At 51.4% G+C, this 12,371-nt stretch overlaps 1 long non-coding RNA gene across 1 annotated transcript in view; it reads left to right on the top strand.

The window, feature by feature from the left end:
• Window positions 1-7,045, top strand: part of LOC311421990 — a 130,929-nt gene extending 123,884 nt beyond the window's left edge. Inside the window, exon 2 of the long non-coding RNA XR_014685122.1 lies at window positions 6,617-7,045. This is a non-coding gene — a long non-coding RNA (uncharacterized lncRNA). The remainder of the gene's footprint in view (window positions 1-6,616) is intronic.
• The last annotated feature ends 5,326 nt before the right edge of the window (window positions 7,046-12,371 follow it).

Below are 12,371 nucleotides of genomic sequence, written 5' to 3'. Positions count from 1 at the left end.
TTCCTTTGACATTATACAGAGCCATGACCTGGGGAGAACTGGGACCCTTGCTGCACGCTACAGAAACCAACCTGCAGCAGTGTGCTCTGCAGGCGAGCTGCCCAAGCCTCTGCGTTCCCAGTATGGGAGCAGAGCCATGGAAGGAAGACCTGCGCCAAGCCTCCTATGCCTGGGAGAAGAATCATTGCAGCAGCCTCTTTCAAGTGGTGATTAGGGTAGCCACAGTTCCCAGACAGGGCAAGGAGGGGGTGATAATTACCCTCAGTTCCCCTGTTTAATATCTTTCCTAGGATGTGAAGTCCCAGGCATCTTTCAAAGAAAAGAGAGGATCATTGTTCCTCCTCAATGCCACTCTGTGTGGAGCCAGGGCAGCTCTGCCACTGCCCTTGTTCTGGGACCTGCCCAGCTGGAGGGGAACAGCCTCTCCGCAGCCTGGGCAGTGCTGGCTCTGGGCCCGTTCCATGCAGGGAAGCTCTGGGATCTGGGAGCCCCCTGCCAAGACTCCCTGAGGGCTGGGAGTCACAGTCCCTGGCCTGGAGCTGCAAGACCTGGCCTGGCTACACTGCTTCTGGGTCCCTGGGGGGGGGGGGCGATCTGGCCTGTGCCTGACCCTCACCTGTGTGCCTAGGCTATGTCACCTTCCATCCCCTTAGCCACGAGCAGCTCAGTGGTGGTCCAGTGGCTGTGAGACCTGGGTTTGTGTCTAGGGCTGTTAGCAGGGTGCTGGTGAAGTGGGTGAACGTCTTCCCTTCTCTTTGGGCTCTGATCTCGCTGGGTATGCACAAATCTGTGAAAGCACATCCAGGTGTGATGATCACATCTGGAAACATGTGCACAGTTGCAGCACAGCAGGAACCATCACAGCAGGTCTGGTCTGTGCCCAGCCAAACCACCTAAACTCAACCCCCTGACACGTGAGGTTGTCAAAAGCAAGGTGCAACACCATATAGTCACCACTCAAGTCTTCATTTATTATCACAGGCTCAGGAGCTGCTGGCCCCAGGGTGAAACTGAACAGGGGCAGCTGGCATCGGGAGAGGACCGTCCACAGAGGGGTGTGGGCAGGGTGTGCTTGGCACTGGCCAACCAAGAAGTCTTGTCTGGTCCCCAATCTGCCCCAGGGGATCCGTTGATCTCATCTACTGTGTCCTCAGCCATGCTCTTTGGGAAGGGTTCAACTGCCCAGGTCTATTTGTAGGTTCTTTCTCTTCTGCCTAGTTCCATGCCCTTCTCACGCCCTTTAGGGCTGGGCTGTGTGCCCAGCTACCCCCCTTAAAGAAGGGCTGCTCTCCCAGCAGAGCAATTATTCCTAATGCCAGCAGGAACAGCCGCATCTTGGGCCCCCAGCCGGTACGTTTTGTGCTTTTGCTTTTCTTTCCTGCTACACAGGAACTGTTCTTTGTCCAACAGGATTCCTTGCTGCCCTGGGCAGTTTTCAGCAGCTCCAACACTGACAGGTGCACTGTCAGACTGCCCCTGTTTTGCACCCACTGTCCTGCTCTTTCCATTGCAAATCACAGGGAGATGAACCAACAGCCTAAGGACCTGGGGAGCACCCTGGGTCCTGGGGCAGTCAGTCCTCTCCAGGAAGGGGACCTGGGCTGCAAAGGGCATATGCAGCTACCACTGCCTGTGTTTGTTCCCTCAGCTCAGGGGCTGGTTGGTGCCTGGCACTTCTCAGCCCTGTGACCTGGCACCCAGTACCTCTTGTTCACCTCCTTGATCTCTCATTACAAGGTACTTTCTCCTGTCCCAAATCACCTCTGTGCCTTATTACCATGCAGCCAGGCCTGAATCCCAGCCTCCAGCTTGCCAGCACTTTTCTTCTTTTGGCAGACGTACAACTGCTTCCTGCATTAGCAGCATTGACACATGTATGCTTAGTGCTCCCCTTTCCTCCTCCCTGGCTGAGACCATAGTCACAGTGTGGGCTCTCAGTTGATATGGACCAGCTCTGCCCTCACCTCTGCTTGTGTAAATCATTGTAATAGAGAGCAGGAGTAATGGTGGGTGAGCTGGGACCTCTGCTGCCACATCCTAGCTCATTCCTGGGGGAATGCTGGTGCCTTGGCTGTGCCGGCTGCCCATCACCAGGGGATCAAGCGCAGCAGTTCCAGCTCCATTCCAGCATCTTGCCAGATCCGATGTCTCCCTGCAGTATGACTCCAGCTTGGCACGTGTGATCACTGCTGTTTGTGCAACTGAACCTCTTCCAAGGTACAGATTATTGAAGCCAGATGCTCTCTCCCTAGGGAATCCTGGCACAATGGGGAGGGGGTGGAGGTGGGGCTCCCAAAATTCCTGCTTTGCTCTGCAGCTGTATGCCGTGGGGACTGTGACTTTGCTCTCCCCGTTACATAAAGCACAGCTGCCGTGGCGGATAGCCACCCTGCTTGCTCGCTTCGCTCTTGGAGCAGCAAACTGTTGGGGAGCAGTCTGGAGCTGGCTGCTGCCTTGAGGTGCAGGCAGACCAGAAGCTGGGTTCCCAAGCAGCACCCCAGGGCACTCATTGTGTGAGTGCCCCTAGACCCTATAAGCATCTTCTTGCAGCCCCCTCCCCCAAGTATGGCAGTTCAGTGCCAGTGGCACTCACAGGTGGCTATGAGTTCTCCTCCACCCCCTGCCATTGGGACAGTTCTGGTCACCCTTTGCAAGAGATGGTGCCATGCCAAGCAGGGCTGTGCTTTGGGAGGGGGTAGGCAGCTGAACTGGAAGAGGTAGGAGTTCTGGCAGTGAGCCTGTGCTAAGCTACAGCCATGTTCCAGGTAGAGATCAGCACTCACACACTTGGTTACATCATTTGACTGCCCTGCCTCAGTTTCCCCAGCTGTAAAAGACTAGGCATGTGGACCAGCTGTGTCAGCACAGCAGGAAGCCTGGGCTGCTTTGTGCCTGCACAATTTCAACAGCTGAGCATTTTTTCTTCTATCTTGTACAGTGCACTCTCTGTACCTCAAGGCATCAGAGGAGTATGTTGGGTCCAAACTGCCTTGCAATAACTGAGGCCTGGAAGTGATGCAGCTTGCCCTGGAGCTTTCCCATCCTGCCAAAGCCTGGTCCCATGCTCCCAGAGAGGGAAGGATGGGCCAGTGAGGATTCCTGTGTGCTCAGGGGCCAGAGCTGGGAGCAGCGAGCCCTGCTGCCCCAGATCCTCCTTGGGCATGTGTCTCTGTGTGCCCTCCAGTGCACCCCTGCAAAGGGCTGAGACAAACCATCTGTCCCCTGCCATGGGCAGCCAGTGATTCCCCATCCTCAGCCAGGTCCGTGCAGGCAGGTACTTCTGGTTTCTTTTGGCTGCTGAAGATGGTCTCCTGCCCATGGAGGAGGACTGTGGGGTGTCCACAAGCCTAAGAAACATCCACAGGCATGGCGTTGGCCAGCTCCTTGCCAGTGAGGACAGAGCTGCAATGGAGAGGCTGGTGCCTGCCAGGCCCTACCCAGGTAGGGGAGGTGCTGCTCAGCCATGGCCTGAGGGTGGGGTTCACAACAGGCACAGATCTGTTCCATCTTAGCCCTGGGCCCTTCCGCACCACCAAACTGCAGCTCTGCCATGCTGGCAGACAGCTGGCATCAGGGGTAAAGTCATGGCTTAGAAATGCAAGCAATTCTGCCATGGAGGAGACCAAGGGAAACAAGAACCCAGCCACCCTGTACCAAGGCCACACAGTAGCTGCATGGGCTGATTTTCACCCTCATGCCACTACACACATCCACATGGCAAAAAGCTTTTTTTTTTTTTTTTTTTTTTTTTAACTTACTGCTCTGTCCCCAGGAGTACTGCAGATGTGGGATGGCTGAGGAGCTGGGGGTGAGTTGTGTTACAAGCAGGGCTTTAGGCTTGTGCTGTGCTTACTTTCTACAACGGCACAGAGCAGGTCCCAGATTGCAACTGCTTTTTCCATCCCCACTGACTGAGGCTGAATTTGGGCTGTGGCTGGCAATGAATGTGGTGCTGGTCAAACTGGAAAAGAAATATGCTTTTTACTATTACTGACTAAACAAACCAACCCCAAAGACATTGCCTCATTCAACAAAATTTCATTTAGTCCTAAGTCAAAATACTTTGTATTGTTTTGAGTTCTCTCGGGGCTTTTTAAACATGCTTTCATTTTTCCTTCTGTATTTAGGACCAGTTCAAATGGAAAGACCATTTCTAAGTTACCTATGCAGAAATGACCCATCCTGGTACTTCTGGCATGATCTCTTCTATGCAGAAATCATCAACTTCTTTGGGATGCTTCCAAAACCTTAAATAGATCTTAATATCTTCCAAAACCTCCATCAGTCCTTAGGCTAAGACACTCTGCAGGGCAGACCAGGTCCCAGAGGCAGTCTGGACATCCCTCCACACCTGGCTGGGGAGCTGCACCGCGGCTTTGGCTCAGCAATGAGCACATCCCCAGCTTCCCAGCACCAGCAAGAGATGTACCCAGACCAGCTTAGAGAGAGCTCAGCTGGACTGGCCATGAGGATAATAACTGAATAATGATTTCATCGTTAAATATTTAATGTTGATGGCTTAGCAAGAACATTGTTTGGGCTTATGAGAGACATCTTGGTGCTGTGCTCCTGCACAGATGCAGATGCTTCCTCATCCATGGCTGTGGGGCTTGTTGGGGCAGAGGAGGGCAGCCTCTGCTCCACATCAGGCTGTGGGCTCATCCTGCAGAGGCCGATGAGCCCAACATCTTGATGGCACCAACCACACACGGGGGAAGGAGTGGCTGTGCCACCTAGCAGCATGGGGCTACCACTGCCTGCAGAGTGCCATGGCCCTGTGGCCAGGTGGCTGGAGGCACTTGGCTGGTTTTGACCAGAGCTGAGGGCAGGGCAGCCCTGCCCAGAACACTTGGAAATGCCTGCCCTCACTTTGCTTCTCTGTCCTAAATCTTAAGGGGGTGTTTCTGGCCCAGGCATTTTTCACATTTCCCTCTGATGAGTAGGCTGTTACACCATTGCCAACTCACAGAAAGTCATAAATCTCCTTTAAAAAAGGACCTACTAAAATAATGAAATTAGCCATAAATAAATAAATATATAAAGCCTTTGTAAATAATACTTTTAGGTTAGGAATTTTATTCCTCTGCAGCCTTCAACACTACCATCCTCAAGCTTTCCTCTGCAGCCAGTGGGGCTGGAAATGCAACACTCTGCTTTGGTGGGAGCCGAGACCTGTGTAACCAGAAGAGCTCTGAAAACTCACAATATTGCAAAACTTGATTTGGTTAAGAAGATGTGCAAAGCCATTGGGCTGTTAGGGCGCAAGGGCAGGAGCGGCACTGACAGAAATAACCCAAAGAGTTTGTGTTCCCACTACAGTGTGGCTACTACCACTCTGTCACCAGTATATGCATGGGGTGTGTCTCCCCAAATGCTGTGGCCGGGTGCTCATCTTGGGCACATGGGCTCTCCTCCTTGCAGGTCTCTGAGCCCCCCTGCCCATGCTGCCCTTGGCGCTGATCTGCCCTAGGTCTTGTCTCTGCTCCTGGTAGAACCCTGTTTGCAGGGTAATAAATAACTGCAGGCCAAGGCAGCTTTTCCATCCTACCAGCTCAGCTCCAGGGCTGGGACGTGTGTTTCCCTGTTTCCACCATGTGCCGGTGCCAGCCTTCCCTGTCCCAAACATGTGAATAGCACTCCATACCACAGCCGCAGCTCAACAGCCACTCAAGCACAGCCCATGAGCAGCCCACCCCCAAACGAGCCAGCCACTCACAGACAGGCAGATGAGAGGCTTCCTGGGGAAGATAGCAGCACAGACACCAGTGTGCCTGCATTCACAACACTGGTCTAAGCTCAGGAGTTCAGGCACCAGTAGCGAAATCCATGCCACAACCACAAGCACAGCTGCAAGTATGTGCACAGCAGTGCATATGTGGCTGTACAGCCTCACACGGTACCAGGCTGTCCCACCCATGCTGTGTCATCCCATGCCCATGCCATGCCCTTGCTCACATTGTGCCCATGTTCCCACCAACCTGTGCTCTCCATCCCGCACATCGTGCCCATGTTCCCCACTCAGTTTTTGAATCCACAGCAAAGTGAAGAAGGAGCCCCTCTGTTATAAATGAGGTCTGAATATTTATAAAACAAATATTTCTAAAAGGTATAAAAGCTATAAAAAGCATAAAAGGCAAGTAAACAGCACTGGGTGTGCGGGGAGTCTATGCTCCACTAACACGCACACAAACATCAAACATTCTAAATACATGTATACAGAACATTGCTTTACATACTAACCCGAGTATGCCTATACATATGTACAATCAAGAAAGGTAACAAATAATCCTTTAAGTTCCATTCCTTTTGAACAATATGTCTCGCTTTAAGTTGTCAAGCAACTCGGTCTTCAGGCCTTATGTATCCTGTTCTTCCCAGATCGAAGAAAAGCATATCCATCTCCTTTTCAAGGCCAATGAGGCCTGGGTCAAAAGGCACGTTCAGGTCAACAGGGGGCGTAACAGCAAAGGCCTTCGATGGCTGTAGCAGCAGAGGGGCCCGTGGCCTAGCAGTCGGATCAGTAAAGGAGCCTGCAGCTCCCTCACTATCTGGCAAGCCACACGTTTGTGATTGTGGCTCCACATGGCTCTTCAAGGCCTCAGAGACTGCTCGCCAGGTGCCGAGCAATCCCACTGCAACCTTGTCGTTTTTAGTTGCAGAGTCCCACACCTTGACCTCAGTTTGGTCCCATATTTCAGGCTCATAAACTGTCCAATTGTTAATAAGGAGAATAAGCTGTAAGGTTACCAGGACAGTCTTTGTTCCTAAGGACGTATGATTCCCCATAATGCGCAACTGCTTACCAGCGAGAGGCAGTTGTGTGCACAGGTCCGCTTCTCTCAGCTCGAGCTTCTCTCCAGCTCCAGTGCCACCTATTTCCAGCGACAAGCTTCTCTGAGCGGTTTGCTGGGTTTGGCCGAACCTATCTTCATGAGGCGATCAAAGTGCCTGTTCCCGTCCTGGTCTCCATTCTCCCAGCCTGTTCCTCTTCACTTCTTTTTCCTGCTTCTTTATTGATGTAACTTCATCGTGCTGCCTTTTTCTTTTCTTTTCTTTTTTTTTTTTTTTTTCTTCTACTTTCTTGAGGGCAGGCTCCCCTCTTATACCCTTCTCTCCACAGCAGTTCTTTTCAAAACAACTTTTCGTTGGTCAAACAACTTTGAATGTAACAACAACAGCAAACACCCAGAAACATCCATGCCTTAAGGGCTGGAGAACAAGAGAACCAGCTGGGGAACAAGAAACCGGAGACTGCATGGGGTCTCCTGAATCACCCTTCTTTGTTCCCTCTAAACTCTTTTATATTCCTGATGGCCTCGTCGTTAAGAGTCTAATGTTATCTCAATCACGGGGTTTTCCAACCCCCATGGCCACATTCCCAAATCTCCCCCTTCTTTATTAATATCAACCATTTTCTTGACACGAATTACCACTCCATATATAACACCTCCATGTGCAATAAATTCTTCTGGGATTTAATGTCCTCCCCAGCCCAAACACACTTCATGTCCATACACCCGTGTCCATACATGCATCCATGTCCACACACACGCCCCCACATCCACACATAGCAACACCCTGGCCATGTGTGCGTGTCTGTGCGCACAGGGTGAATTAGTGCAGTGAGGCTGGAGGAGGCATGCCAGCCTGCAGGAGCTTGGGAAAAAAAAAAAAAAAAAAAAAAAAGAAAAGAAAAAAAAAAAAGAGCATAAAATTAGCTGGAACTTTTGTTGCTGGATTTTGTTTTCAAATACAGTAGAAAACACATTGCTGGAGGGAAAATCAAAGAGTTCTGGGCCTGCAAGAACAGCCTGTGGGATCACGTGGGGGCTTCTCAGAGGTGCTCCCTAAGTCCCCAAGTCCAAGGGCTCTCTCAAAGCAAAATTGATGGCTCTTTATTTGGTAAGGGATGCATATTGTCATGGTTTCAGCTGGGATAGAGTTAATTTTCTTCCTAATAAGCATCCTGAGGGTCTCACCAGGCCAAGTGAACATCAAAATAAACATCACGTGGATAAGGCTTCTAAGACTGAAGTGGCTCAGGTGGATCTGGACTAGCTTCAGCATACAACAGTCCAACTCTGGCTTCTGATGTGGATACCAAACCAGGACATGGGGCAAGAGACAGGTGCAGGGCAGCAAACCCACTATCACCCACAGCATGGCCCTGGGCAGACCATCAGCATGGCCCCACAGAGCCACAGCCAGTGATATTCCGAAAGCCAGCCTGGCTGAGCAGTCTTGGGCATCTGGGGAACAAGGGGTGCCCTGGGGCTGGGTGTTCATCTCCACCTTCTTTGTGGTGGGGACTCTTGGGGACCAGCAGGACCAGGCAGGTGATTGTCCCCTTGTATTCTGCTCTGGTGCGGCTGCACCTCGAGTACTGCGTTCAGCTTTGGGCCCATCACTGCAAGAAGGACATCAAGGCCCTGGAGTGTGTCCAGAGAGGGGCAACGAGGCTGATGAAGGGCCTGGAACACAAGTCCTGTGATGAGCAGCTGAAGGAACTGGGGGTGTTTGGTTTGGAGAAGACGAGGCTCAGGGGAGACCTTATTGCTCTCTGCAACTACCTGAAAGGAAGGTGTGGAAAGATGGGGGGTTGGCTTTTTTTCACAGATAACTAGCAATAGGACTAGAGGGAATGGCCTCAACTTTCACCAGAGGAGGTTTAGGTTAGAGATTAGGAGACATTTCTTCTCAGAAAGAGCAGTCAGGCATTGGAATGGGTTGCCCAGGGAGGTGGTGGAGTCACCATCCCTGGAGGTGTTTAAGGAAAGGTCAGACCTGGTGCTGAGGGACATGGCTTAGTGGGTGACATTGGTCGTAGGGGGATGGTTGGACCAGATGATCTTGGAGGGCTTTTCCAACCCTAATGATTCTATGATTCTATGCTTGGCAGGCGTATCTGTGTGCCAGTGCCGGGGCACATAGAATCATAGACATGCCTGCCAAGCGTAAAATCATAGAATCATTTATTTCAGGTAGTTGTAGAGAGCAATAAGGTCTCCCTTGAGCCTCCTCTTCTCCAGACTAAACAGCCCTAGTTCTCTAAGCTGCTACTTGTGTCCTGGACTTGTGTTGCAGGCCCTTCACCAGCTTTGTAACCCTTCTCTGGACACACTCCAGGGTCTCGATGGCCTTCTTGTCATGAGGGGCCCAAAACTGAACACAGTACTTGAGGTGCAGCCTCACCAGAGTGGAATGCAAGGGGATGATCACCTCCCTGGTCCTGCTGGCTGCGCTGTTCCTGATACAAGCCAGGATGCTCTTGTGGCTTTCTTGGCCACCTGGGCATGCTGCCGGCTCATGGTCAGGCGAGCATCAATCATCACCCCCAGATCCTTTTTCTCTGCACAGCTTTCCAGTCACTTTCCCCCAAGCCTGTAGTGCTGCATGGGGTTGTTGTGGCCAAAGTGCAGGACCCGGCACTTAGCCATGTTCAACCTCATCCCGCCGACCCGTTCTGTCCAGGTCCTTGTGCAGGGCCTTCCTACCCTCCAGCCGATCAACACTTCCCCCCAACTTGGTGTCATCTGACAACTTACTGAGGGTGCACTCAATTCCCTCGTCCAAATTATCAATAAAGATATTAAAGAGGATGCGCCCCAACTCCAGCCCCCATGTAACTCCACTGGTGACCATTCACCAGTTGCATTTTACTCCATTCACCATTACTCTCTGGGCCCAGCCATACAGCCAGCTTTTAACCCAGCAAAGAGTGTACCTGTCCAAGACATGGGCTTCCAGCTTCTCCAGAAGAATACCCTGGGAGACCATGTGAAAGACCTTGCTGAAGTCTAGGTAGACTATGTCAACACGCTTTCCCTCATCCACCAGGCAGGTTATCTGGTCATAGAAGGAGATGAGGTTGGTCAGACAGGACTTGCCTTTCATGAACCCATGCTGGCTGGGCCTGATCCCCTGGTTGACACGCATACATTGCATGATTGCAGTCACGATAACCTGTTTCATCACCTTTCCTGGCACAGAGTTCAGGCTGACAGTACTGTAGTTCCCAGGGTCCTCTTTACAACCCTTCTTATACATGGATATCACATTAGCAAGTCTCCAGTCATCCAGAATTTCTCTGGATGACCATGACCGCTGATAGATGACGGAAAGCCACACAGTAATCACATCTGCCAACTCCCTCAGCACCCTTGAGTGGATCCCATCTGGCTTTACAGACTTGTGACAGTCCAGGTGAAGCAGCAGGTCTCTAACTGTTTCTATTTGAACTGTGTGTGTGTGTGGGGGGGTTCTTCTGCTCCTCATCCCAGAGTTCCAGGTCGGGAGGCTGAGTACCCCGAGGATAAGTGGTCTGGCTAGTAAAGACAGATGCAAAGAAGGCATTAAGAACCTCAGCCTTTTCCTTATCCTCAGTAGTCATGTTCCCCTTTGTGTCCAGTAAAGAATGGAAATTCTCTGTGGCCCTCCTCTTGCCATTAATATATTTATAAAAACATTTTCTGTCATCCTTAGCCTTAGTGGCCAGATAGAGCTCATGCTGGGCTTTGGCCTTCCTGGTTTTTGCTCAGCGTATGCTGGCAACTTGTACTCTCCCCAAGTAGCTTGCCCCTTCTTCCACTGGACATAAAATCTCTTTTTCTCCCAGCCACTCCACAAAAGTTCCCTGTTCAGCCATGCCAGTCTTCTTCCCTGCCGGCTCATCTTACAGCACACAGGGATAGCCTGCTCCTGCACCTTGAAGACTTCCTTCTTAAGGACAATCCAGCCTTCCTGGACCTTTCTGCCTTTCAGAGCTGGTTCCCAAAGGACCCTCCCTACCAGTGTCCTGAACAATTCAAATCTGCCCTCTGGAAGTCCAAGGTAGCAGTTTTACTGACACCCCACTCCTGACTTCATCAAGAATAGAGAACTCTACCATTTCCTGGTCACTCTGCCCAAGACAGCTCCCTACCACCACATCTCCCACCAATCTCTCTGTTTGCGAACAGCAGGTCTGGCAGGGTACTCCCCAGTAGCCTCACTAACTAGATGAATCTGTCTTCCACACACTCCAGGAACCTCCTACACTGCTTCCTCTGGGCTGTATTGTATTTCCAGCGTATGTATGGGAAGTTAAAGTGCCTCATTAGAAAAGCGCCGGTGGTTGAGAGACTTCTGCCAGCTGCTTACAGAATGCTTCATCTGTCTCTTCATTTTGATTTGGCAGCCTATAACAGATCTCCACCAGGATGTCTGCCTTGTTGGCCAACCCCCTGCCCCTTATCCACAGGTACTCTACCTTATCATTCCCAACCCCAAGGTCAAAACACTCTCTAATAGAGAGCCACACCACCTCCCCTCCTTAGTTGCCAGTCCATTCTGAAGAGCTTGTAGCCATATATTGTAGCAGTGCAGTCATGGGACTGGTCCCACCACATTTCAGTGATGGTGACTAGGTCATAGTTTGCCTGCCACACAATGGCTCCCTCTGTTTTTTGCTCATGCTGCATGCATTGGTGTAGATGCACTTGAGTTGCACCATTGCCCTCACCCTCAACCTTGAGACTGCTCCTCCTGGGACTGCCCCCCATCTCCATCAGGTCTCATTTCCACCCCATCCCTCTTCATACCTAGTTTAAAGCCCTCTTGATGAGCCCTACCAGCACCTGGGCTAGAGTCCGTTTCCCTCTTTAAGACAGGTGGGACCCATCCATCAGCACCCATCAGACCAGGTGCCAAGTAAACCTCTCCATGATCAAAAACAAACAAACAAACAAATTCTGCAACAGCACCAGCCTCTCAGCCATGTATTGATCAGCCAGGTCTTCCTGGTCCACTCAGTATCCCTCCCCACCACTGAAGGGATAGAGGAAAATACCACCTGTGCACTCACTCCATCCAGTAACTGGCCCAATCCCCTGAAGTCCCTTTTGATAGCCTTCAGGCTTCTCTCAGCAATTTAATCACTGCCAGCCTGAATTATCACTAAAGGGTTGTAATTGGAGTGGTGAACAATGTCAGGAAGTTTTATTGTAATGTCCCTGATCCAGGCCCCAGGTAGGCAGTAGATTTCCTTGCAGGTAGGGTCCAGCTGACATAGGGGGCCCTCTGTTCACCTCAGAAGGGAGCCACCTACGACCATTACCCTTCTTTCCTTCTTGGTGGAGGAAGTCTTGAGGTGTGGAGTTGACTTCCTTGCCCTAGGCAGCCTCCTGTGTGGACTTTCCCCTACACTGAACATGCTGCCTGGAGGCACTTTGCTGCCCACTGCTTCCAGGGTGTCAGTACTGCAGCAAGGGCAGTGAGGGGATGATCCTGCCTCCCAGGGTCCCATTGGTGCTTACCCAGGGCTATGAAAGCATGAGAAGCAGCAGTCACAGATGAGCCATGATGGCTGGCATTGCCATGGACATAGGGTCACT

Source organism: Aythya ferina (genome assembly GCF_964211825.1).
Source record: "Aythya ferina genome assembly, chromosome: 20".
In the NCBI taxonomy this organism is placed as follows: Eukaryota; Metazoa; Chordata; class Aves; order Anseriformes; family Anatidae; genus Aythya; species Aythya ferina.
Note: the sequence above shows the minus strand (reverse complement) of the source record. Positions and strands in the feature narration are given on the sequence as shown.